General features: G+C 37.5%; 1 protein-coding gene across 1 annotated transcript in view; it reads left to right on the forward strand.

Annotated features, from left to right (window-relative positions):
- Nucleotides 1–26,194, forward strand: part of PDE7A (phosphodiesterase 7A) — a 104,343-nt gene that overhangs the window by 9,070 nt on the left and 69,079 nt on the right. The window lies entirely within an intron of this gene.

Consider the following 26,194-nt stretch of genomic DNA (forward strand, 5'->3'; position numbering starts at 1 on the left):
AAGTCAAACAAGTTGTATTTGGGCCCAGATCTCTGACAGAGATGTCCAGAGAGGAAGTACACTGCCTCATGAGATTAAAAAGTCCCGAAAGATACTTGGATGAGGTTCTTGTCAGGGGGTTTGACTTTTCTGGTTCTGTCTGACTTCACGATTTTGTAATTCTTTGGGTGACTCAGCTGTATGCGTGACAGGTATTTTTGTATAGCTCTGATAAGGATAAAGTAGCTTCACTCTCCATGGGAGATGTTGGGAAGTAAATTTAAGTATAGTTATTGTTTTAAAGAAGAGCTGTTGGATGACAGCGCGTGAAGAGATCTTGAACAGTGGCAGTGGTGGAAGGAACAGAGATAGGAAGTCAGGAGTTAGGTCCTCGGAACTGATTTGATTTGAGAGGTTAAAAACAAACAAAAAACTTCACCTTTTAAATTTGGGAGACCAGGTAGATCATGAAGCTAGTAATAAAAATACAAAAGGAAGAAGAGGCAGGTTTTATTTTTCTTCTTGTCCTCTTTTGTGTATGTGTGTGGAGGACTGGGGGAGGGTGGTGGAGGATTGGGGGAGGGTGGTGGAGTACATTATAAGTTTACTTTTTAAATATGTTGAGTTCAAGTGTCTGGGAGCCCTCCAGGTTGGGATGTCCAGTAGGCAGTATCTTAGGACGAAGGTTAAGACTAATGACATATTTTGACTTCTATTACAAGGGTTTTCAAACATTTTTTGCTCACATATCCCTTTGAAAAACTAGGGGAAAAAACTCTCAAAAAACTGGATACCTTCTTACATATCTAGAATTTTTCTTCCAAGTGTAATTGTAAATGATGTAGATGTTGGTGTATTATTTAAATCACAGTTTTAAATACATCCAGGGGAATTTTTAAAATTTGATATCCCCATCATCTGTTTTAATAAAACGTGAGCAAGTTCTTAATTTTAACAGAATCTTTACATTCCTTATTTTTCTCTTTGAACTCATTTCTGTTTGACAGTCTCTACATATTCTTATCCTAATGTATTCTTTTATACTTGAAAGCATTTTATCAATCACAGTGTCATACTTTTCTACAACAAAAGTAAATTCATTCATTAATTTAATAGATGTAAATAGAAAGTACTTAAGCAGTGTCACCCAGTTCTTCTGAGTTTTATGCAAAAACAGTTATAATTTAAAACATTTGAAATTTCCTGTGTCTGTAAGGCTGTGTCAGATTTATTTTGGATCGAGTTACCAATACAGTGATAACCAGTAGACAATCAAAACAACATGTGAGTTATTAAATTTAATAAGTATTAAATAGTGAAAATTTAATTGGAAATGCATTTTGTTTATTTTAAATCATTTAGAAATCTATTTTATCCATTTATAAGTATTATTAGAAAAGATGAGGTTCTGCACTGATTCTCTTCCTTTTTTACTTTAAAGTATTGAGAAATCTTGTCCACAGATTTAGTAGATGGTAATAAAAAGTGCTTTATTTTAGCAGTATCACCCATTCTTTTGAGTTGACAGCAAAGTGATCCACAATCAAAAATACTTTTAAGGCTTTCTCAAGTAGCACATGGATTTGGTTCTCCTTCCATTTTCATGGAAATAGGAGCTGGTGACCACTTGATTTGAAAAAAATTTGATACCCTTGTCTGGAGAGCAATTAACTTTTTCAACATTAATATTTTAAACTCTCCTTTTGGCTCCTCAGCTGTTGTTAGGCCCCAGCTCCACAGTAAGTTTCAGGACTTGTAGAGATTTATGTAGGGCAAAAGAGGAGAGGTGAAAGGGGAGAGGAGGTAAATGAAAACTGACGTGTCAGTAGAATGGTTCTAGAAAATTGTACATATGGAAGTTAAAGACCTAGAAATCAATTCCCTTGAAACTCTCCATGCCCAGGTGCTCCTCAGGGTATGTATGCATGACCCAGTTTGTAGACCACTGTTTACTGTATTTCACCTTATTACCTTGTTGCTGTATTTTACTGTTCTCCATAGGCATACAGAAATAATACCTTATATGTCAGGTTTTTTTTTTCCTGGTTTTGATTGCTCATAATCCTGGATCTCCATACTTAATCATTCTAGGCCTTCTTTAGGGATGGAATCAGAATATTAATGCTTGAAAGAGACCTTATAAGTAATTTAATTGATCTTCAACAGTTTGAAGATTTGATTGTTGAGACTCAGAAAGGTCAGGATTTCTCCAAGATCACGCAATTAGAAAGTGGAAAAATTAAAGCTGTAAACTTAGTTCTTCCAACTTTTAATCTGTTGCTTTTCTCACAATACCCCTACTTCCTTATAAAAGGATTGATTTGTAGGATTTCCGTAAGTAGCAGTCTTTCTTTAGTGAACATTATTCCTTGGAGTAGCATTTGCTGATAGACCAGTGATTATTTGAACAAGTTAAAGGACAAACACACTCAATTTTTAAGATGTCTGAGTTACTTCTACTTAAAATATAGTCAGATAAAGCAAAACCATTACTGAAAGTGTATTGGGCCTGTTGGGAAGATATTTGTTAAAATGTGATTTGGGTGTAACTTAGCAGGAATAACCTTTTAAAAAGGAACATATATTTCACCTGTATTTCAAAAATTAACTTAAGAATAAAACTTTTTTTTCCACTTTAGGGAATAAAAGAATTTTAGCAAATAAAAAAATATTCTTGATATACAGAGAGCTCACTCTCTAAACCATTTATGTGTTTACTGTGTATGAAAGGATGAGTGGTAGAATCCACTTCTTGGATTTTTCTTGATATTAAACTTGGAATATATGTTTATTAGTTACCTACTAACTATCTTGGAATTGTCTATATCCGTTGCCTATTTTTCTATTGGCAGCTTAGTATATTTTAAATCAGTTTTTGAATTTTATATTGATAATGAAAATTTTGTCATATTTGTGGCAAACTTCCACCTTTTTGACTTATTTTTATTTTAAAAAATTTATTTATTTTTGGCTGTGTTGGGTCTTCATTGCTGCGCGCGGGCTTTCTCTAGTTGCGGTGAGCAGGGGCTACTCTTTGTTGCGGTGTGCGGGCTTCTCATTGTGGTGGCTTCTCCTGTTGCGGAGCATGGGCTCTAGGCGCGCGGGCTTCAGTAGTTGTGGCTTAGCTGCTCCGCGGCATCTGGGATTCTCCTGGACCAGGGCTCGAACCCATGTCCCGTGCATTGGCAGGTGGATTCCTAACCTCTGTGCCACCAGGGAAGTCCCTTGACCTATTTTTAATAAAATGATGTTCTACCTGTACTGCTAAGCCTTTATCTAGTAAGTCTTATCTCTTTAATGATGTAGTCATCAGAGGGAATTTTTGTTAATAAAAGTTTTCAGCATTTTAAATTCTTCCACACAAACTTTTTATCTTCAGCGTAGTAATTTGATAAAGATCTTTTTCATTTTAGTAAGTTGTATGGATTGTCAATAACAAATTATAGCTAATTATCTCTTTGTATTTTAAATATATTGTAAAAGGAAGGTGACATAAATACTTTTCCAGAATAGAACCAAGAATGTGAAATTGGAGGAAAAATTTTATGCTTGGAAAATATATTGAAAATGAATGACTTGAGAACTTCTGAATGTACTTTCTAAGCATTCTCACCACTAAAGCAATTGGCATGTAACCTATCTCCCTCATGCAAACATTTTTAATTTTGTGATAATAACTCAAATTTTGTAGTAAGAAAAATGGAAAGTAGGACCCATTTTACATGGCTTTTCTAAAATCTCTAAAATTTTAGAGAGAATTTATGTCTTACAAACATTTAAGAGGATTTTTAATGGCTTATAATATTAACATAAAAGAAGACAATTTGAAGATAAAAGCAAAAACATAGATTACCTGCAGTGTGTAGAACCAACATTTTCATTTTTCTTTCATCACAGTGAAAATACTCCAAATTCATTTTCAGAGAAAAACTTTCCAGAAGTGACTTCAAGAATTTTTTGTGGTTGGCCTCAGTTCATTTCCATTTGAGGTGTAGTTTTAATAACTTTTTCAAGGCTTTCCACATTTGTTTCCCCATCAGTGGTGTTTTTTAATTTCCTTTTTGTCGTTTTTTTGTTTGTTTGGTTAAGTCCCTTAGAGCAGGATTCAAGAGGGCTGTGCAAGAAAAGCCACTGAAGATGTAAAAATAAAATTTTAGAATGTTTATTTATGTTTATTTTTAACCTTATGGTTTCAGATCCTAATTTTATTTATGTTACATGGAGTACATAAAATTATATGTATCTAATTCATAAATAAATGCATGACAAGTTTGGAGACTACTATCTCAGAGAATCTGTTGACTGTAATGTATTTCTCACACGCACATGTGTGCATGCACACACACACACACACACACACACACACACACACACACACGTCATGCAGGAACATACACAACATTTCAAAGGGTTCTTGGAGTCCGTCCATCATACCTCTAGAATACTCGCGTTCCCGTTTAACCATAACCTGCCTTGCCTCCTGAGTGCACTTAGCCTTATTAGCTCTTTGTCTACTGATTTATTTAATTTTATTAACCAACTGATTTCCATCCTTAAGGTTCCAGCCGAGGGTTAACTCTTAGGAGAGCCACCTTGTGTACCTATCTGTCCTGATTTCAGTTTGGTTAAACTATGAGCGCCTTAAGAGTGGTCACTGTTTATTTAGCTCTGTTCAGCCCAGTGCTTCATACAAAGTAGATATTTAGCAAATGAAAAGAGGGCGTCAAACCTTTATAAAGTCCTGTTAGTGACCCATCCTACAGAGTCCAGCTTCCTGCTCTCCCCACACTCCCTCCTATTTCCCCCTTCCCATGATGCCACCTCATACGCTGCTGTGGCAACAGTCATTTCTGTCTTAAAGGATCTTCTGCCCTCTCAAGGTGGCCACTCTTAATTCTTCGACGACTGAAGGATTTCTGGAGGGCCTCAAAGTGGTAGTAGTATTCAGATCCCCTCATATAAAGCTGGTAAATGACATGGTCAGGGTCAGGGATGGGCTTTCAACCTTGAGGACTTTATAAAAGGTCTCTAGGGCTTCCCTGGTGGTGCAGTGGTTAAGAATCCACCTGCCAAGGCAGGGGACACGGGTTCGAGCCCTGGTCCGGGAAGATCCTGCATGCCACGGAGCAACTAAGCCCGTGCGCCACAACTACTGAGCCTGCGCTCTAGAGCCCGCGAGCCACAACTACTGAGCCCCCGTGCTACAACTACTGAAGCCCACGTGCCTAGAGCCCGTGCTCCACAACAAGAGAAGCCATGGAAATGAGAAGCCCGCGCACCACAGCAAAGGGTAGCCCCTGCTCGCTGCAATTAGAGAAAGCCAGCGCATAGCAACAAAGACCCAACACAGCCAATAAATAAATAAATAAATAAAATGACAAAAAAAAAAAAATGGTCTCTGGATTTCTCCTGGGGCTTTGGTTGTCGTAATGGATTATAGACCCTTGTTGTTGAGTAACCAGGTGATGACTTTAGGTAGCCCTTTTCTTCAGTACACTGTGGGATGTAGCCCCAGGTCAACACACCCTCTTTATTCTTTAGCATATAAGTGTGGAACTAGAGAACACTAAGCCAAAAGAAAATGGTTATAACATTTTTCTTGTTAGAAACTAGACTGCTTGGTTCAGGTGTAACACCAGTGATACCCAATAGAAATACAGTGTGAGCCATGTATGTCATTTAAAACTTGCCTGTAGCCACATTTAAAACAGTAAAATTAAACAGGTGAAATTGGTTTTAATGTATGTTATTTAACCAACTCTATCCTAAATATTATTAATTTAACATGTAATCAATACAAAAAAGATGTTAGTGATAAATGTTATGTACTTTTGGAGCACACATCTCGGTTCTGACCAGCACCATTTCAAGCACTCCGTAGCCACAGTGGCTACTGATTCACTGGGCTGCGTGGCTCTAGAAATAATGATATTTTATAGTACACCTTGTTAGAGGGCTCAAGGCCACCTCTCTTTTCTATAATTAGACACATTTGTTGTTACATTTTATGGGGTTCTGTACATTTCCCCTATTCAAACCTTGTTTACTTATTAGGCTTGGAAATAGCAAGGTACCAGTATAAGTTAGCTGCATTTTTAGAGAGATTGTATATAGTAGTCCCCCCCCCTTGTCTGCAGGGAATATGTCCCAAGACCCCCCAGGAGATGCCTGAAACTGTGGATGGTACCAAACCCTGTACATACTGTTTTTTCCTATACACACGTGTGATAAAGTTTAACTTAAAAATTAGGCACAGTAAGAGATTAACAACAATAATAAAATAGAACAATTATAGAACAATTATATAGAAAATTATAATAGAAAAATTATAATAATACACTGTAGTAAAAGTTAAGTGGATGTATCTCAAAATCTTAGTGTAGAAATCTAATGCCTTTTCCATCTTAACTAAGCACTTAAAATGTACTGTGGCCATAACTTTTGCAGTTTGAGGTGTGACAGCAAAACTAGCACAAATTTATTTTTCCTTCACAATTTCTCAGAAGAGTTGTTCTTATCATAGATCTTAGCAACCTCAGCATACAGTTTTTTTTTCCTTAAGTCAAGAACTTTCACCTCTTCACTTAAAGGAAGCACTTTACGGCCTCTCTTTGGCATATCTGAGTCACCAGCATCACTACTTTTGCACTTGGAAGCTGTTATCAAGTGAAGAATTATTAAGTAAGATAAGGGTTACTTGAATACAAGCATTGAGATACGGTGTTGTTCTGATAACTGAGATGGCTACTAAGTAACTAATGGGCAGGATACGCTGGACAAAGGGATGGTTCATGTCCCAGGTGGGACAGTTCGAGATTTCATCACGCTGTTCAGAAGGGTGCACATTTTAAAACTTGTGTATTGTTTATTTCTGGAATTTTCCATTTAATATTTTCGAACTGCGGTTAACCGGGGGTAATTGAAACCGTGGAGTGCGGAACCTGAAATAAGAGGGGACTGCTGACTACTGTAGTTTGAAAAATGAGAGGACAACAGAGTTTTTAGTAGCTCTGTTTTGCTTTCTTTGTGCTTGGCTGTTTTAGTTTCTTAGTTCTGGGGTGTAGGGACTTCAATCTTAAAAGCTATGCTTTTCATAGTGGGGCCAGCTCTTGTCCTTCTCCAGAAAGATTTTTTTTAGGTTGAGGGAAGTTGCTGGTGAGAAAAGGCATAAAGCTTCTTGTTGGTTCAGGTTCTGTATATCCCCTTGCACGCATGGAGACTAGACTTCGTTTCCTCTAAGAAATACAAATGTGAAAGATGAAGCAAAAGGTTTTTTGTTGTTGTCGTTGTTTTGTTTTTTGTTTGTTTTTTACAAAGTAGAAATAGTTTAGTTATGTGAAGCCAGTCTTGTTTGGGTAAGGCTGCTAGCTGGTACCCTAGAGGAACACTGGTAAATAATTCTGCATTGTTAAAGAAAGAACACAATGGCAGGATTGCAGACCAGGTACCTTGGATGTGAACGTTGGCCAGAGGATCCATGCTTTATGCCACTATGAAAGTGTATAGGATAAAAATCCTTTAAACCTGGGACTTCCCTGGCAGTCCAGTTGTTAATAGTCCACACTTTCAGTGCACGGGGCACGGGTTCGATCCCTGATCAGGGAAGTAAGATCCCACATGTGTCACGGCTGAAAAATTAAAAATAAATAAAAAATAGGGAAAATTTATTTTTTTTTAAATCCTTTAAATCTGTTTTGAAACCATTTTTTAATACAGTCTTAAAACAGAATGGGAAGTATTTCAAAGCAGATTTAATTCAACAATTTCAACTTTTTAAATTATCAGACTAACTTAATATTATTGAAAGTTTGAAAGGAATGATCATCCATAATCCTACCATTATAGCATTATTATTTTTATGCAGTTGCCGTGTTTTTATATGTATTTTAAGGTAGTTGTGATGAATGGGTACATTTAATTTTGTAGCTTTTTAGAATATGTTACTTTTTAAAATGTAGATTTGTAATGTTACTCAGTAATAAGATACCTTTTTATTTAGTTGTCATACAGTAGCCTGAAAATAGATACAGGCAGGTGAAGTGATTCCATTCCTTGAAGTAATACAGGGATTTCATTTGTCATGGTTGTCTGTGAGCTGCTGCCAGTCTGTGGGAACGGGAACGAGAGGAAGGTCAGGGCAGTTTATTTACATCGAGGAGGTGAGCAGGAAGCTGTGGTATCTCTTCCACTCTTGTCGCGTTGATGAGAACTTACGTGGCTCCACTTAGCCGTACAGGAGGCTGGAAGGGAGAAATAACACAGTAGGAACGTGCTGTAAACAGCTTACTCCACATTGTGGGTTTCCCTAGGGTGGTTTTTATAGAACTGGGATTACTGGTCCAAAGAGTATGAACATTTGAATAGAATATTTATTTTTACATTACTTTTGTGAAGCAACCATTTCATTACTCTGGAGACTGACCAGAGGCCAATTGCATAAAGCTTTGAAAAGTGTAATGCTGTCGAACTTGGAGTAAGAAAAATGGGAATCTCTGGCATTCTTGGGGCTGCGCACATTCCACCCTACTCTCTCGCAGCTCGGTTGGCATGACGTTCTGCCAGCAAGAAGCAGGCTGTGAAAGACCTCACCTTGAAGAGGGCTCAGCCCTTTGGAGTGGCGGGTGATGCCCAGTGGCATTTCCTGTGGGTGTGGATTTCAGAGGTGCGTGGGAGGGCCAGTGGCTCCGCTCATACAGCAGACTGCAGTACTGTTTGGGGCAGACAGATTCCTGGATGAGGCTGAGCATAAGCGCAGAAGAGATCTGAGCAGGCCCAGGGTATTCACGTACTTCTGACTGAAGTTCCCTGAAGTTCCATGCATGCACTTAGGAGATGTGAAAGGGCCTGAGGAAAGATAAACCTGGGGCAAACTGGAAAACAGACTGAATGTCACAGGAGCTCCCCTACCCACGCACATACCCATCAGCAGAGGTGGGAGCCTCACTGGCTCGAGGTGTTTGAGCATAACCTCTGTCCAGTCACAAGCTGACCATGAAATTATGCAAAGCTGCAACCGCTTAGGAAGTCAGGCTTAAAAATAAAAAGATACATTTAAAACAAGACTGAGCAGAGACATCAGTGGTGGCATATCACAGGGAGACAGAGTTCACATATTTAGGCCAGACGTGATACCAGACAGAAGCAAAAGTAAGACAGCAACAATACCTATTAGGGGGAAAAGAATCAGAGTTGCTATATTATATTATATAAAATCCATAGGTTTAACAACAACAAAATTACAAGCCACGGAAGGAAACAGGAAAAAAAGTGTGACTAGTGCACAGGAAAAAAAAGCAGTCAGGAAAAGTGTCTCTGAACGTCCCCAAATGTTAGATTTAGTAATGATTTCAAATCAACTGTTATAACTATGTTAAAGGAACCAAAGGAAAGCATATTTAAATAATTAAAGGAAAATATAACAACAGTAAATCAACAAATGGAGATTCTCAATAAGGGTATAGAAATTATTTTAAAAAACAATAAAAACCAAACAGAAACAAAAAACAAACCACTCGCCTCTGTACTGTTCTTTCCCAGGACTTAGAACCTGAGTCCAATCATGAGAAAACAGCAGACAGAGTGAAACTTGGGATCATGCTACGTGAGCACCTGACCAGTACTCTTTAAAACTGTCAAGGTCATGAAAAACTGAGAAATTATTACAGATTAGAGGAGACTAAGGAGACATAATGGCTGAATGCAATGTGGTATCCTGTATTGGATCCTGGAACAGAAAAAAAGACATTGATGGGAAAGCTGGTGAAATCTGAATAAAGTCTATAGTTTTGTACTAATATTAATTTCTTTCTTTTGACAGATGTATCATGATTATGTAAGATATTAACATTAGGAGAAGCTAGGTGAAGCATATACAGGCACTCTCTGTACTGCCTTTGCAACTTCTTTGCAAATCTAAATGTATTCCGAAGTAAAAAGTTAAAATGGAAATTCTAGACTTGAAGACTACAATACTTGAAATGAAAAATTCACTAGAGGGGCTCAACAGCAGTTTTGAGATGCTAATAAAAAGAATCAGTGAATTTAAAGACAGACCAGTAGATATGATTCAGTCTGAAAAACAGAGAAAAATGATTGGAACAAAATGAACAGAGCCTCAGAGTCAAGCATACAACATAGGTGTAATGGGAGTCTCAGAAGGAGAGAGAAAGGTGCAGAAAATAGCCTTTTGGGAAGCTTTCCAAATTTGATGAAAAACTTTAAACTACACATCCAGAAGCTCAGTGAATCTTAGTAGGATAAATATGAGACCTGTGCCTAGACACAACATAGACAATCTTGTTGAAAGACCAAGAGAAAACCTTGAGAGCAGCAAGAGAAAAAGCACTCATTGCGTACAGAGGATCATGGGTATGATCAGTGACTGCCTTCTCGTCAGAAGCACTTGAGGCAATGGGGTGGCACACCTGAAGTGCTGAAAGAAAAACTGTCTATGAATAATTCTATATTTAGCAAAGCTATCATTCAGAAATGAGGGTGAAATACATTCCTGTGCAGAGACTGAGAGAATTTGTGGCAAGCAGACCTGCCTTACAAGAAATATGAGAAGTTCTTAAGGTTGTCAGGAAATGACACCAGATGGTAACTCAGATCCACAGGATGAAATGAAGACACTGGAAATCTAAATATGTAGGTTAATATGAAAACTTTAAATACATTTTTTCCCATTTCTTAACTTTTTAAAAAGGCATTGAATTATATCTAAAAACAAATTAAGTATCTGTAACATTTCATTTCCCCCCCACCTCCACCATGTTATAATTCATTCATCCCAGTTGTACACAAATTGTTCCCAGCTGTTTGCCTTTTGGTCTGTACGATCTCAAAATTTTTGGTTTCAGGACCCCTTTCCACTCTAAAAAATTGTTGAAGACTCCAAAGAGCTTTTGTTTATATGGGTTTCATCTATTGATATGTTTTTGTATTAGAAAATAAAATAGAAGAATTCAAATAGAAGAATTCATTTAAAAATAACTGTAATACCAATTGCATGTTAACATAATGTTTTTTAATGGAAAAAAATCTATATTTTCCAAAGCAAAAAAGTTAATGAGGAGAGTGGCATTGATTTACACTTTGCAAATCTCATTAGTTTTGGCTTAATACCAGACAGTCTGCTTGGAACTTGTTGCTTTGGCTGAAGTACATGAAGAAAATCTGGCCCTGCTAGTTGGAAAAGAGAGGGGTATTGTAGTAGCCTGTCCTTATAATTGCGGATATTTTTCTTTGATATGAACCAGAACTCAAGAAATGGTAGTTTCTGAGAAGTTAGTTGCAATGTGGGATCTAAAATATATCAGTGAATTTTTTGATTCATTGTTACATTAAACTTTGTTCCATTAAAACTCATTCCTGGGGGCTTCCCTGGTGGCGCAGTGGTTGAGAATCTGCCTGCTAATGCAGGGGACCACGGGTTCGAGCCCTGATCTGGGAAGATCCCACATGCCGCGGAGCAACTAGGCCCGTGAGCCACAATTACTGAGCCTGCGCGTCTGGAGCCTGTGCTCCGCCACAAGAGAGGCCACGACAGTGAGAGGCCCGCGCACTGCCATGAAGAGTGGCCCCCGCTTGCCACAACTAGAGAAAGCCCTCGCACAGAAACGAAGACCCAACACAGCCAAAAATAAAAATAAAAAAAAATAAAGAATAAAAAAAAAGAATGAGTTTTAAAAAAAAAAAAACTCATTCCTGTTTAAAGGATAATGGAATAAAAAGTTTGCTCTCTGAAGTAATACATTTGGAAAAAAACTATTAGGGTAATCAAGTACTGCGTAAGAATGTCTTTTGAAAGGCTTTTCATTAACTAGCATTTGAGATTTCTAAGTTAGGACTTAGTTTAAACTCCTGGGAGCTGGAATCACAGATTTTCTATATCATTACTCGGTACTTAATTTAAAGCTTAGTTATAGCATCATCATCGCCACCATCATTATTGTAAAAGTAATACCTCCTTGTGGTAAAATTAAAAAATTCAGAAGGGTATAGAATGCAGTTAAGGAAACCTTTCCTTCCCAATTCCCCAGAGGTAAGTAGTGTTTATAGTTTCTTGAAGGTTTTTTGGCAAATTTGTTCACATCTAAACACCTTGATATGTATTACAAGTATACATAGGAAAATCTTTTTTAAGCACATGGGATCATAATAAACATTGTTCCGTAAATACACACATCTTGAGCATCTTTGTATCAGTATAGTAGGTATGTCATTCTCTTAGAGACTGCTTAGTATGTATGTTACTAGATTGGTTATTGGAAGAAAAAAATTTAGTAATAAAGCACCGCTGTTAAAATTTGTTCCCACTTAAGTATTGTTCCTGTTGCATTATTAACATTTTTATTGGTCAAATACAATAAAATCACCTGCAAAATGAAATTGCTTATCTTGCAAAAAGTATGCAGGTTTTCATAAAATTCGTGGGTGTGACATTAAAAAATTCAAAGCTATTGACAGACTGCCAACTGAAGATCAAAGATGATAACATACTAGATGTTTTTATTTTTATTAACATCTTTATTGGAGTATGATTGCTTTACAATGGTGTGTTAGTTTCTGCTTTATAACAAAGAGAATCAGCTATACATATACATATATCCCCATATCTCCTCCCTCTTGCATCTCCCTCCCACACTCCCTATCCCACCCCTCTAGGTGGTCACAAAGCACCGAGCTGATCTCCCTGTGCTATGTGGCTACTTCCCACTAGCTATCTATTTTACATTTGGTAGTGTATATATGTCCATGCCGCTCTCTCACTTCGTCCCAGCTTACCCTTCCCCCTCCCCATGTCCTCAAGTCCATTCTCTACGTCTGCGTCTTTATTCCTGTCCTGCCCCTAGGTTCATCAGAATCATTTTTTTTTCCCCAGATTCCATATATATGTGTTAGCATACAGTATTTGTTTTTCTCTTTCTGACTTACTTCACTCTGTATGACAGACTCTAGGTCCATCCACCTCACTACAAATAATGAAGTTTCGTTTCTTTTTATGGCTGAGTAATATTCCATTGTATATATGTGCCACATCTTCTTTATCCATTCATCTGTCGATGGACACTTAGGTTGCTTCCATGTCCTGGCTATTGTAAACAGAGCTGCAATGAACATTGTGGTACATGACTCTTTTTGAATTATGGTTTTCTCAGGGTATATGCCCAGTAGTGGGATTACTGGGTCGTAATAACATGCTAGCTGGTTTTTTGTTTGTTTGTTTGTTTTTTAATTAATTTATTTATTTATGGTTGTGTTGGGTCTTCGTTTCTGTGCGAGGGCCTTCTTCTAGTTGTGGCAAGCGGGGGCCACTCCTCATCGCGGTGCGTGGGCCTCTCACCATCGCGGCCTCTCCTGCTGCGGAGCACAGGCTCCAGTCGCACAGGCTCAGCAATTGTGGCTCATGGGCCTAGTCACTCCGCGGCATGTGGGATCTTCCCAGACCAGGGCTCGAACCCTCGTCCCCTGCATTGGCAGGCAGATTCTCAACCACTGCGCCACCAGGGATGCCCCCATGCTAGCTGTTTTTTAAGGGAGCCCGATTCGATTGCAGTGACTTTTGATGCAAATGATTATAGAGAGACCCTTAGGAAAAATGGATGAAGCCATTCAATATTTTTGAAAAGATGATCATTGTGATTGAGAAAAAAACATGAAGGATGTATTATATTATGTTATCATACAATTTTGTTGAAAAGCTTACACTAAATAAAGTCAGCACGATTCTTTTTTTATTCTTAGAATTTGTGCATAGTTAAAATTATAACTTAAATCTTGTTAACTATAACTTAAACTTGTGTTTATATTTGTTATTTTTCAAGTCAAAATCTTGAAAATCAGTTATCATTTTCAATTTTATAATTACATTTTGGTGCTTAGTTTGAGAGAGTTCACTAAGTGGCCTTTTCCCAGTATCAGTCATCTCCGGAAGACTAGGAACTCATGAATTCCATTGCATGGATGTACTTTAACTTAGGTCCCTGTCAATTAAGATATTTAGGCTAGCGAATTCCCTGGCAGTCCAGTGGTTAGGACTCAGCGCTTTCACTGCCGGAGCCTGGGTTCAGTCCCTGGTGGGGGAACTAAGATCCCGCAGGCCACGTTGGTGCGGCCAAAAAAAAAAAAAAAGATATTTAGGCTAACAGTATTTTTTTGTGCCTCTTATAAACAGTGCTGCAGTGAATGTCCTGTGCACATATCTTTACATTCCCATGTATGTCCATGGTATACATTTCTGGAAGGGGAAGAACTTGGGTCGAAAGCTACATGCATTTACAATGTTGCTAGCTCCAAAAGGGTTGCATCAGTTGACATTCTCACTACAACTTCACAGTGTATTCCTTGTTGTCCAGATCTTTTCTTAAATTAGCATAGTGAGAGTTTGTACAGTGAGTTCAAATAGTGAAAGGTGAGGTGTTGTTGAAATCCGTTTCGTTCCTGAGCTTTGGATGGCCAGAGTAGGGACGGCCTGGACAATGAGGGGTCCATTTGAAAACTGACCGTACTCTGGTTCCTGAGTTAGATGGTGAGGGTTTGAATAATGCAGAATACCAGCTGTTTCTTTCTTCTGGCATCTCCACACCCTCACTGGCAGTGAGGTATTATCAGTGTTTTTAGTCCTTGACAGCATGATGGGTTAAAATAAAAAGGTGTCTCATTAGGTCTGTTTCGCTTCTCTTTAGTTATAAGTGATACTATGCATATTTTTATTTTAATGGCATTTACATTTTAAAATAATATGTAAAATATCTTCTTGTATCACAAGAGTAATTTTCCACCGTTAAGGAAATAAATTCGTTTTATAATATTACTAATATTTAATCTAATTTCTTTTTACTTTTTATGGTAATTTTTTGTGTATGGTAGTTTTATTTAGTGAAATGTATAATTTTTCCCCTTTTAAGGCTTCTGGTTCTATGTCATACAGAGTATTATCTGCTATGCCTCAAGATAATAGATCTTTCATGTATTCCCCTACAGTCTTTTACATTATTCTTTCAATAATTCTATTTCCACAGTTTGTTTTTCCTGTTTTGATCTTTGCTCCATCTCTGGAATTTATTGTGGTGTAAGGAGTAAGGCAGAAACCCAGCTTTTTTCCTCTACTTACTATCCAGTTTCCCCTAAATCGTTTATCAAATAACACACCTTTTCCCCCATGTATTTGAAATGCCACCTTTATCGTGTGTGAAGTTGTGTCTGTTTGGTCTACCGCTGGGCTCTATTGTGTTTCAGTGAGCGGTCTATTCATGTGCCAGGATTAAACTGTTTTAATTATTATAGCTTAATAATATTTTAAAATATGTAATAGGACTATTCTCCCCTCTTTTCTCTCCTACCTGATTGTGCATGCATGGTTATTATTCTAGAAGAATTTATCATTAGTCAAAAACTCCCCTCTCACTACCCGTAAAATATCCTATGGGTATTTTTACTGGAATTGTTGCAATTTGTTGTTTGGGCAAACTGGCATTATTAGAATTAATCCAAATAAAGTGGTTAGAGCAGTGCCTGGCATAGAGTAAACAGTCAAAAGAGACTAGCTGCTGTGCTGGATATTCTTTTTGCGCTTTCAATGTATTCACTCCCTCCCTCTTGCTCTGTGCTTCAGGAGGCTGACCTTTATGGACTGCCTCATCTGGGCTGTCTTGCCACTGGCTTCTTGTTGGACTTGGCAGGACTAGTGGGAGATGGGAGGGTGGGAGGGAAGAGAGGTTAGGGTGTATTTCCCAGCCTGTCACCCTCTTAGCACTGTTTGTCTCCCGAAGGCTCACCTTGTGCCTGATGTTTCCTTGTCCATAGTGAGAGTCCTCACTAGGGTCTGGAGGTAACAGTGGTAACAGCTTCCTGCTGCTGTTGCTGCCCTCTGGGAGCTTCACCCTGCCCAGTCCTTAGTAAATAGTTCTTTCATGAATTTCTCCTCAGTTACTCCTTGAAGTGTGTCATCAGTTTTCCTGCCAGGAGCCTGACTGATACAGCTGCTCTCATCCTAATACTGAATCTTTCTATTCGAGTCTTTTTTGAGATCCCTCAATAGAGATGAAAGCTAGAGTCCATTATCATTTTTGTTGTTTATACCCAGGTTTACTTCTCTTTGGTTGCAATTGTAAACGGAATCTTTTCTCTCATTATGGTTTCTGTTTGTAAATAGACAAACTATTGATTTTTGTATGTTAATTTTGTCGTCAGCTGCATACTGAATTTTCTAATAGTTTTTCAGTACCTTTTCTTGTTTATTTCATAACCACTTGCAAATAATGATAACTTTGCCCTTTTATCTTTACTTCATTGGGAGTATTTATTTGGGAATGGTTGTTTATTTTATTCAAATGCATTTTGGGTTATTTGAGATGCTTAGAGTTTTTCACCTTTGATCTACTAATTTGGTAAATTATCCTAAATTATCTAAAATTAACTTACTGTTATATTCCTAGAATGATTCTTACTTGGTTAAGGTATATTATTCTTTTAATGGTTCTACTTGCTAGTATTTTGCTATAGGACTTTTGCGGCAATATCCCTTACTGAAAATTATCTATAGCTTTCTCTCCCCATCCAGTATCATGTTGCGGTAATAGTACTCTGTTGGTATCATTCTTGTATTTTTTGAGGCAAGTCAAAAACAGTAAGGCAGCAAAGAAAAGAAAATTTTTTTTAAATTCAAAGCTTTTTAAAGCAGTGAGGAAGTTAACTGGTTACCAGGGAAACTAGCATCATACATTGCTAGTTATAAGGATGTCTTTTGTATCAAAGTGGAACAAAATACAATTGTTACAAGACTTAAGATGTGTCTGTAATGAAGTGGTGACACATAATACCATCTTTCACTTAATAGTTCTTTCATCTACTTTGTCTCATACTGTGAAGAGAAATGGGTAGGTATTAGCCCCATTTAACAAATGCAAAGGTTTAGGTTCAGAGAGGTTGCTGCTTGCCAGAGGCATAGGGCTAATAAGGTGGACCTCTAGACCTAGAAACCAAATCTTTTGACTCATGGCCAATGCTCCTTCATTATCTTTAAGAATAGAGTTAATGCAGTTTCACGGATCGTATCACATACGTATTTCAAAATGGGAGAGATTTTGGCTTAGATTTTATTTTCAAAATGATTATGTGAATTCAGCACTCTTCTTATAATGCATATTATAATTCATTTTCTGCCTGCAACATCTTCTTGGGGGTAGTGTCAGAGAACAAGGTTATAACTTTGTACTATAGATAGTAGCACAGAATCATCCGATTTAAAAACTGGAACTATCTTACTACCTGCAGAGAATTATATAGGCTCTACCTGGATACAAGTGAAATAAAAATAGTGTCTTCTTGTGTTCATGAACAAAAAACACTAAATTTCATCCTTTTAAGAGCATAAATTGTGTTTTTCTTCATTACTAAGGTAATACATGTTCATGATGGAAAATTTAGGGAAAAAAATAGTCATGCAAAAAATATAAGAATCATCTGTAATTCTACCACCCAGAGATGACAGTGTGAACATATTGGTGTCGAGCTCAAGACAATCCTAGTATCTGTCTATCTAAATATATTCTCTCTTTCTGTCTCTTACTGTGCATAATGTTTTATAATCTTTTTTTAATTTACATTATCAGTAATTTTTCATATGGAGTATTTTATAGCAGTATTTCAGATACTTGAGGGTTTTTTTTTCCTAAATAAAATCTTATTAGAAACCCAAATATATGCAGTATTCTATTGGTAAATTTGGTAAATGCTAATTTATAGCTTCATTATGGGAATAAAAACTTTGGTTTAATGAACAGAAAATTTGAAATTGGGTTGTATCCAGTGGCGTGCTGGGAAGTGTTTATAATGACTGGATCTCTGAGTTGTGGTGTTTGCCAGTTTCTGTAGTGTCCTTACTCTTAGCATGGTCGATATGAAGCTCTCGGTGTAAAATCAGTGAACGAGGTGTTGGGACAAGTGCAGAACTGGCTGTCTTGAGCAAGTGTGCGCAGGCTGCAGCTCACCACTCGTTATACAGATAGAGTGTTGTTAGTTGCAGGTAGCAAAAAAAACTAATTCCAGTTTCTGCAGACAAAAGACTTACCAAGAAGACTCAAGAGTGGCTCCAGATTTGGTTAATTCAGCAGCTCAGTATCATCATTACTGACCCAGGTTCTTTCTGTCTTTCTGTTTTGCTAGCTTCAGTATGTTGGCGTTGTGCTCATGCCACGGCTGCGCAGTGGCTTTAGTAGTTCCATGTATTCCGACATGACAGCTTCCAGAGGAAGAAGTGGGCTGTCTTCCCTTTTGTCTCATTTTAAGTTCAAAGAAACCCATCCCAGGAGGCTCCCCACCGCAGACTTGGCGTCACACCTGTTTTATGTGGCCATTTCTAACTCAGTCTCTGGCAAGAGAGATGGACCCATTATGACTGGTTTGGACCAGTCAGGGCCCACTCTTCAGGGCTGAGGCTTCCCGCACTCCCCTGAAGCACATGGCTGCCCAGACACCTGAACAAAACGTTGCTTTAGGAAGGAGGGAAGGAGGGGTGGGTATTGAATATACGACCAACAGTGTTGTCTGCACAGGGTTGTGGATGGCTCTTCCAATCATATTATCAGCTTCGGTATTTATTTTTCTATTTTATTTTGACTGTGTGATAAAATTTTTCATTCATCGAGAAAAATTGCAAATATTAACAGTATTCTTCTCAACTCATTCTATGAGGCCAGCATTACCCTGATGCCAAAACCCAACAAAGACATCACAGGAAAAGGAGACCACAGACCAATATATCGTATGAATGTGGACACAGAAATCCTAAACAAAACACTAACAAACTGAATCCAGCAACATATATAAAGAATTAATACACCCTGACCGAGTGGGATTATCTCAGGGAATGCAGGGTGGCTTAACGTTCAAAAATCAGTTAACGTAATAACCATGTCAATAATAATACACTCAGAGAACTAGGAATAGAAGTGAACTTCCTCAACCTGATAAAGGGTATTTATGAAAACCCATAGCTAACATCATACTTGATGGTGAAACTTTCTCCATAAGATCTGGAACAAGGCAGGATGTCCAGTCATGCTACTTCTATTCAACATTGTGCTAGAGGTTCTAGCCGGGTCAGTTAGGCAAGAAGAAGAAAAGGCATCCAGATCAGAAAGGAAGAAGAAAAACTCTATTCACAGATGACATGATCTTCTTTTTAGAAAATACTAAGGAATTATTAGAACTAATAAATTAGTTCAGCAAGGTTGCAAGATACAAGGTTAATATACAGAAATCAGTTGTTTCTATACTCTAGAACAACTGAAAATGAGATTAAAACAATTCCATTTACAGTAGCATTAAAAAGAATAAAATCCTCAGGTTGTTTTTTTAATATTGAGTTGTATGAGTTCTTTATATATTTTGGATATTACCCTTATCAGACATATCATTTGCAAATACCTTCTCCCATTCAATAGGTTGCCTTTCCGTTTTGTTGATGGTTTCCTTTCCTGTGCAAAAGCTTTTTAGGTTGATGTGGTCCCATTTGTTTATTTTTGCCTTTGTTGCCTTTGCCTGAGGAGACAGATCCAAAAAAATATTGCTAAGACCAGTGTCACATCACATACTTGTCTGTTTTCTTCTAGATGTTTTATGGTTTCAGGTCTTACATTTAAGTCTTTAATCCATTTTGAGTTTATTTTTGTATATGGTGTAAAAAAAATGGTCCAGTTTTATCCTTTTGCATGTAGATGTTCAGTTTTCCCAATATCATTTGTTGAAGATGCTATCTTTTCCCCATTGTATATTCTTGCCTCCTTTATCGTGGATTAATTGAACACATGTGCATGGGTTTATTTGGGGGATCTCTATTCTGTTGCATTAATCTGTGTGTCTGTGTTTGTGCTAATACCATACTGTTTTGATTACTGTAGCTTTGTAGTATAGTTTGAAGTCACAGAGCATGGTACCTCCAGCTTTGTTCTTTTCTCTCAAGATTGCTTTGGCTATTTGGGGTCTTTTGTGGTTCCACACTAATTCTAGGATTATTTGTTCTAGTTCTGTGCAAGAGGCCATTAGTATTTTTATAGGGATTGCATTGACTCTGTAGATTGCTTTGGGTAGTATGGGTATTTTAACAACATTAGTTCTTCTAGTCCACAGGCATGGTATATCTTTCCATTTATTTGTGTTATCTTCAGTTTGTTTCATCAATGTCTTATAGTTTCAGAGCACAGGTCCTTTACCCCATTGGATACATTTATTCTTAGGTATTTTTTTTTGATACAAACAATCTGGCTGACAGATGGGAAGAGGACGCAAATAGGCGTTTTTCCAAAGGAGACGTACAGATGGCCAACAGGCACATGAAAAGATGCTCAACATCACTAATCATCAGGGAAATGCAAATCAAAACCACAGTGAGATATCACCTCACGCCTGTCAGAATGGCTTTCGTCAGAAAGACAAGAAATAGCAAGTGTTGGTGAGGATGTGGAGAAAAGGAAACTCTTAAGCACTATTGGTGGGCATGTAAATTGGTGCAGCCACTATGGAGAACAGTGTGGGGGTTCCTCAAAAAGTTAAAAATAGAACTACCAGGGGCTTCCCCGGCGGTCCGGTGGTCAAGACTCCACACTCCCAATGCTGAGGGCCCAGGTTCAATCCCTGGTTGGGGAACTAGATCCCGCATGCCGCAACTAAGAGCCTGCATGCTGCAACTGAAGATCCCACGTGTGCAACTAAGACCCAGTGCAGCTAAATAAATAAATAAATATTAAAAAAAAAAAATAGAACTACCATATGATCCAGCAATTCTACTTACAGGTATTTATCCAAAGAAAACAAAAACAATAATTTGAAAAGATATACGCACAGAAATATTCATTGCAGCATTATTTACAATAGCCAAGATATGGAAACAACCTAAGTGTCCATCAACAGATGACTGGATAAAGAAAACATGGTGTTTATTTTTATACATAGATACATACATATATATATATGTGTGTGTGTATGTGCCACACAGTGGAATATTACTCAGTGCTGAAAAGGAATGAAATCTTGCCATTTGTGACAGCATGGATGAACCTAGAGGGTATTTTGCTAAGTGAAATAAGCCATACAAAGAAAGATAGATACTGTATGTTTTCACTTATATGTGGGAATCTAAAAAACAAAACAAATTAACAAATATGAAACAGACTCACAGATAAAGAGAACCAATGAATTGGGGGGTGGGGCAATAAGCAAAATAGGTAAAGGAGATTAAGAGGTACAAAGTACCAGGTATAAAATAAATAAGTCACAGGATATAATGTATAGCACAGAGAATATAGTTAATATTTTAATAACTTTGTGTGATGTGTAATGTATAAAAATATCAAATTACTCTGTTGTATACCTGAAGCTAATATAATATTGTAAGCCAATGATATTTCAATTTAAAAAAAAAGAATGAAATACTTAGGAATAAATTTAACAAAAGAAGTGCAAAACATTCTCTGAAAACTACAAAACATTGAAAGAAATCAAAAATCCAAATAAATGGGAAAATACCCTATGTTCATGGATCAAAAGATGAAATACTGATAAGGTGGCAGTACTCCTCAAGTTGATTTATAGTTTCAGCACAGAATCTCAGCTTATTTCTCTATAGAAATTGATAAGCTGACTTAAATTTATATGGAATTGCAAGGGACCCAGAATAGCAATAAACAATCTTTCAAAAAGAGAACAAAATAGGAGAACTCACACTTCCTGATTTCAAAACTTACTAATACAAAGCAACAGCAGTCAGGACAGTGTGGTACTGGCACTTAAGCTTGCAGTACTTACCTTTTGTACTTACAGACATATAGATCAATGGAGTGAATTGAGAGTTGAGATAGAAACCCATGTGTCTTTGATCAACTGAGTTTTGAGAAAAGTGCCAAAACCATTCAATGCAGAAAGAGTACCTTTTCAGTAAACTGTGGTAGAACAACTGGATAGCCCCATGCAAAAGGATGAAGCTGACCCTTATAAGTTAAAATGGATCAAAGATCTCATTTTAGGAACCGAAACTATAAAACTTAGAAGAAAACATAGGGTGAATCTTTATGACCTTGGATTTGGAAAGGATTCTTTGATCAGAAAAATGCATGAGCAACAAAAGAAAAAAATAGATACATTAGATTTCATCAAAGTTAAAAACTTTTGTACTTCACAGTACACTATCAAGAAAGTGAAAAGACAACCCACATAGTGGGAGAGAATAATTGCAAATCATATACCTAATAAGGGAGTCATTTCTAGGATAGAAAAGGAACTCGAGGGACTTCCCTGGCGGCATAGTGGTTGGGAATCCGCCTGCCAGTGCAGGGGACACGGGTTCGAGCCCTGGTCCGGGAGGATCCCACATGCCACGGAGCAACTGGGCCCGTGAGCCACAACTGCTGAGCCTGCGCTCTAGAGCCTGCAAGCCACAGCTACTGAGCCCACGTGCCACAACTACTGGAGCCTGTGCTCTGCAGCAGGGGAGGCCACCGCAATGAGAGGCCCACGCGCCACAGCGAGGGGTGGCCCCTGCTTGCTGCAACTAGAGAAGGCCCGCGTGCAGCAATGAAGACCCAACACAGCCATAAATAAATTTTTAAAAAAAGACAATGCAATTAAAAAATGGACCAAGGGTCTGAATAGTCATTTCTCCAAAGAAGATATACAAATGGCCAAAAAACACATGAAAGATGCTCCAACATCTTTTCCATCAGGGAAATGCAAATCAGAACCACAATGAGAGATGGCTAGAATAAAAAAATCAAGATAAGTCTTAGCAAGGGTGTGGAGAAATCAGAGCCCTCGTGCACTACTGGTGGGAATGTGGAATGGCACAGCCTCTTTGGATAGCAGTTTGGCAGTTCCTCAAGATGCTAAACGTAGAGTTACCACGTGACCCAGCAGTCTCACTCCTAGGTATATACCTAAGAGAAAGGAAAACCGGGCCACACGAAAATTTGTCCATGAATGTTTATATCAGTAACAGCATTATTAAATAACCAAATGGTAGAAATACCCTGAATGTTCATCAACTGATAAACAGACAAAAAGTGTTATGTCCATAATGGAATATTATTAAACAATAAAAAGGAATAAATTTCTGATACATGCTACAACTTGGGTGAACCTCAAAAACATGCTGAGACACAAAATAAGCCAGACACAAAAGGTCACATTGGGTGTGATTCCATTTATATAAAATATCCAAAAATTTGATTGCTGTAAGGATAGAAACAAGACAGGTCGTTGCTGTGGGCTGGGGGAGGGAGAATGGGGACTGACTGCTCACAAGTATGGGGCTTCCTTTGGGGTGAGAAAAATATTATTAACAGTGGTGATGGTTGCACATATGTGCGACTACACTGAAAACCATTGTACTGTGTATTTAAATGGGGGACTTGTATGATTTGTGAACTGTATCTCAAGAAAGCTGTTTAAAAAATCTTAACAGCATTTTATTTAGAGATTTCCTTGCAGTTTCAGAATATTTTTAAATTAATGATCCAGAAGTTTGAAGGAAAAATAGTCGGAAATGCTAGTTTCAATGTATTGTCAGTAATAATATCTAAAATTTTGTCCATCTTGTTTGTCATAAAGTCAGAAAAGTAAGCCAGAGTTGTACTAAGCATTAAAATTATAATACACAACCCCAGTGTGTTCTTACATGTTCATCTGTTAGTATAAAACTGCTTCATTTTAATGAAAATATATGCTGAACAGATGCATCTGAGCTTTGCCTTGCATTTGTTTATGGAGCTTAGTTCCTTTGGTGGAGCACAGTTTTACACGAGGAACCATGCACAGGCACAAATGAAAAAAGAGAAGGTTAATTCAGAGCCCAAACTTTGCTAATCAGTAACACGTGTATGAAACAGTCAGATCCATATACAGAGATGCCAGAGGATGGCCTAATTTAAGATATATGTGAAAATATGTTACTCTGGGAGCATAAATTAATATTTTGGTAGGAGTCCCCAAAGAGTTAAAATTTAAATGTTTGAATATGTGCATTTTTTGAGAAATGACTCACATAGCATAAAATTCACCCTTTTAAAATGTACAATGTGCTTTTTAGTGTATTCACAAAGTTTTGCAATATTGTACACCTTCACTACGATCTAATTTCAGAACGTTTTCATCACCTAAAAAAGAAACTCTACCCACAGTCATTCCTCACTCCTCCCTCCCCAGCCCCTGCAACTAGTCATCTGCTTTCTCCCTGTATTTACATATGGAATATGTGCATTGTTTTTACTACAAATTTGAAATAGTTAGAAGTATCCAAGAATTAAACTAAATCTTTTTGAAGACAGAACATTTATGTTTTATAGCATTCACTTTAAATGATTGTAGGTAGTCCATATTTCACTTTAGTAATCAGCCAGTCAGTCCATTACGGTAATTTCCTTAAGATTATTTCCTAGAAGTGGTGTGACTAGTTAAAATGTTAGGTGTAGATTAAAGCCTTTTGATAAACATTGCCAAACTACCTTCCAGAAAGCTTATATCAATTTATACTCAAACAGTAATGTAAGAAAGACTCATGTAAGTTGTAAAATATAATAATACAAGTAACTAAATTTGTATATAGGGAGAGAGGTTCATAACTGCCTTTCAATTAAATGTTTACTTGTCTAATTTTGAAAATTGTTTTCTCCTCAACACTTCAGAAACTTTTCAGTGAACAGGAGTCATAATTTTTAAATCAATTGTACTTGAAACATTACCTCAAATTAGGAATGCAGCTGCATAGTACCAGTTTGTATTCCAGGTTCAAAACAAGAAACTCTTTAAATATATCTTATTCATCAGTTGTAAATTGCCTGTACTTTATGTAACTGGCTCTTAATTGTTCATACAATAAATCTTTCAGCTGTATCAAATTACGTATTTCAGTTAGTTTTTTTGTTTGTTTGTTTTTTAACACTTCCTCAGTAAATCTTGAAATAAGCCATTTGGATGGCCCAAATGACTGATTATTTTCCTCTTTATACAACTGCATGTTGGAGATGTTAAAACTGATGTGACTTTCCCAAGTGGAAGGGAATTTATTCCAGATAGAGGAAATGAGTTGGGTACAGGTGTGGCAGTGGTCATGTCCAGGCTCTGATCAGGAAATTGTGAGCAAATTATTTGGTTGGAATTGGGGTACATAAAGGGTGAAAATGAGATAATAAGGTTAAATTTGTGCCATAAAAGGCAAATATTAACTGGCTTTCTGTATCTTCTTGGTAATAAAAAATAATGCTGCTAATAGGGTATAGGGGAGGATGCATGATAAGGTGCTGTGTATGCAATTTGATGCGAGGGTTAAAGATTTTGTGCTCTTTGGAGTGTCCCCCTTTTAACCTTGATCGTACAGGTTTTTCTTATATCAGTTTTTCTCATATCAGCTTTCCCCCCTCAGTTTAATCAGGTTTGTTTTGTTTTTTTTAAGTGATATGATGGTATACTGAAGGGGGCATATCTCTTTCAGAAGTGTGTGTATTTGGGTGGGGATGAGGGGGATGGGGGAAGGGCATGCATACACACACACCTGGCCTTACCATCCTCTGACCAGTAGTTCCTAATTGATAATGGCAAATCCCAGAAGAATCTGGGGTTTTGGCAAGGGATTCATGAATCCACATGTATTTGCAATAGTAAACTTAAAAAACCAAACTCATACATATATATATTATTGTTTTTCAAATATAAGTAGATACACCTGTGATTAATTAAATCAAATTCGTTTAAACATAACTACTGAACTCTCAGTGTTATATCACTTTGTATTTTCTCGATCAGTGGATATGTTTTATATTCTTTTATGAGATGGTCAGTCACATTAGTCAGCCACAAGAGGAGACATGGGAAAAGCTCACGAAGAAACAAGGTGTATTATGCTCACGGGTCCTAGAGACCGGAGCCCTGGTACGCCACACAGGGCCACGTGGGAAAACACCAGGGTGTTCAGAAGGCAGAAGACAGGAGTGAAGGGCTAGTTAGGCCATGGCCTCTATTCAGGTTTCCTAGGGAAGGGCAAGGCAGGGCAGAGTGAATGGTTCAGGATTGGTTAATTTGAATTATTTTGCAGGCTTTGGGCTACAGGAGTGGTCCCTAGTTGCCTGGTACCTGACCCTGGGATGATTAGTTGTTTTGAGATGCAAGGGTCTGATGGAGGTCTGGCTCTGGATTGGCTGGTTTGCATAATCAAAGACATGCTTCT

Source organism: Balaenoptera borealis (assembly GCF_965194805.1).
Source record: "Balaenoptera borealis genome assembly, chromosome: 17".
NCBI classification, from domain to species: domain Eukaryota; kingdom Metazoa; phylum Chordata; class Mammalia; order Artiodactyla; family Balaenopteridae; genus Balaenoptera; species Balaenoptera borealis.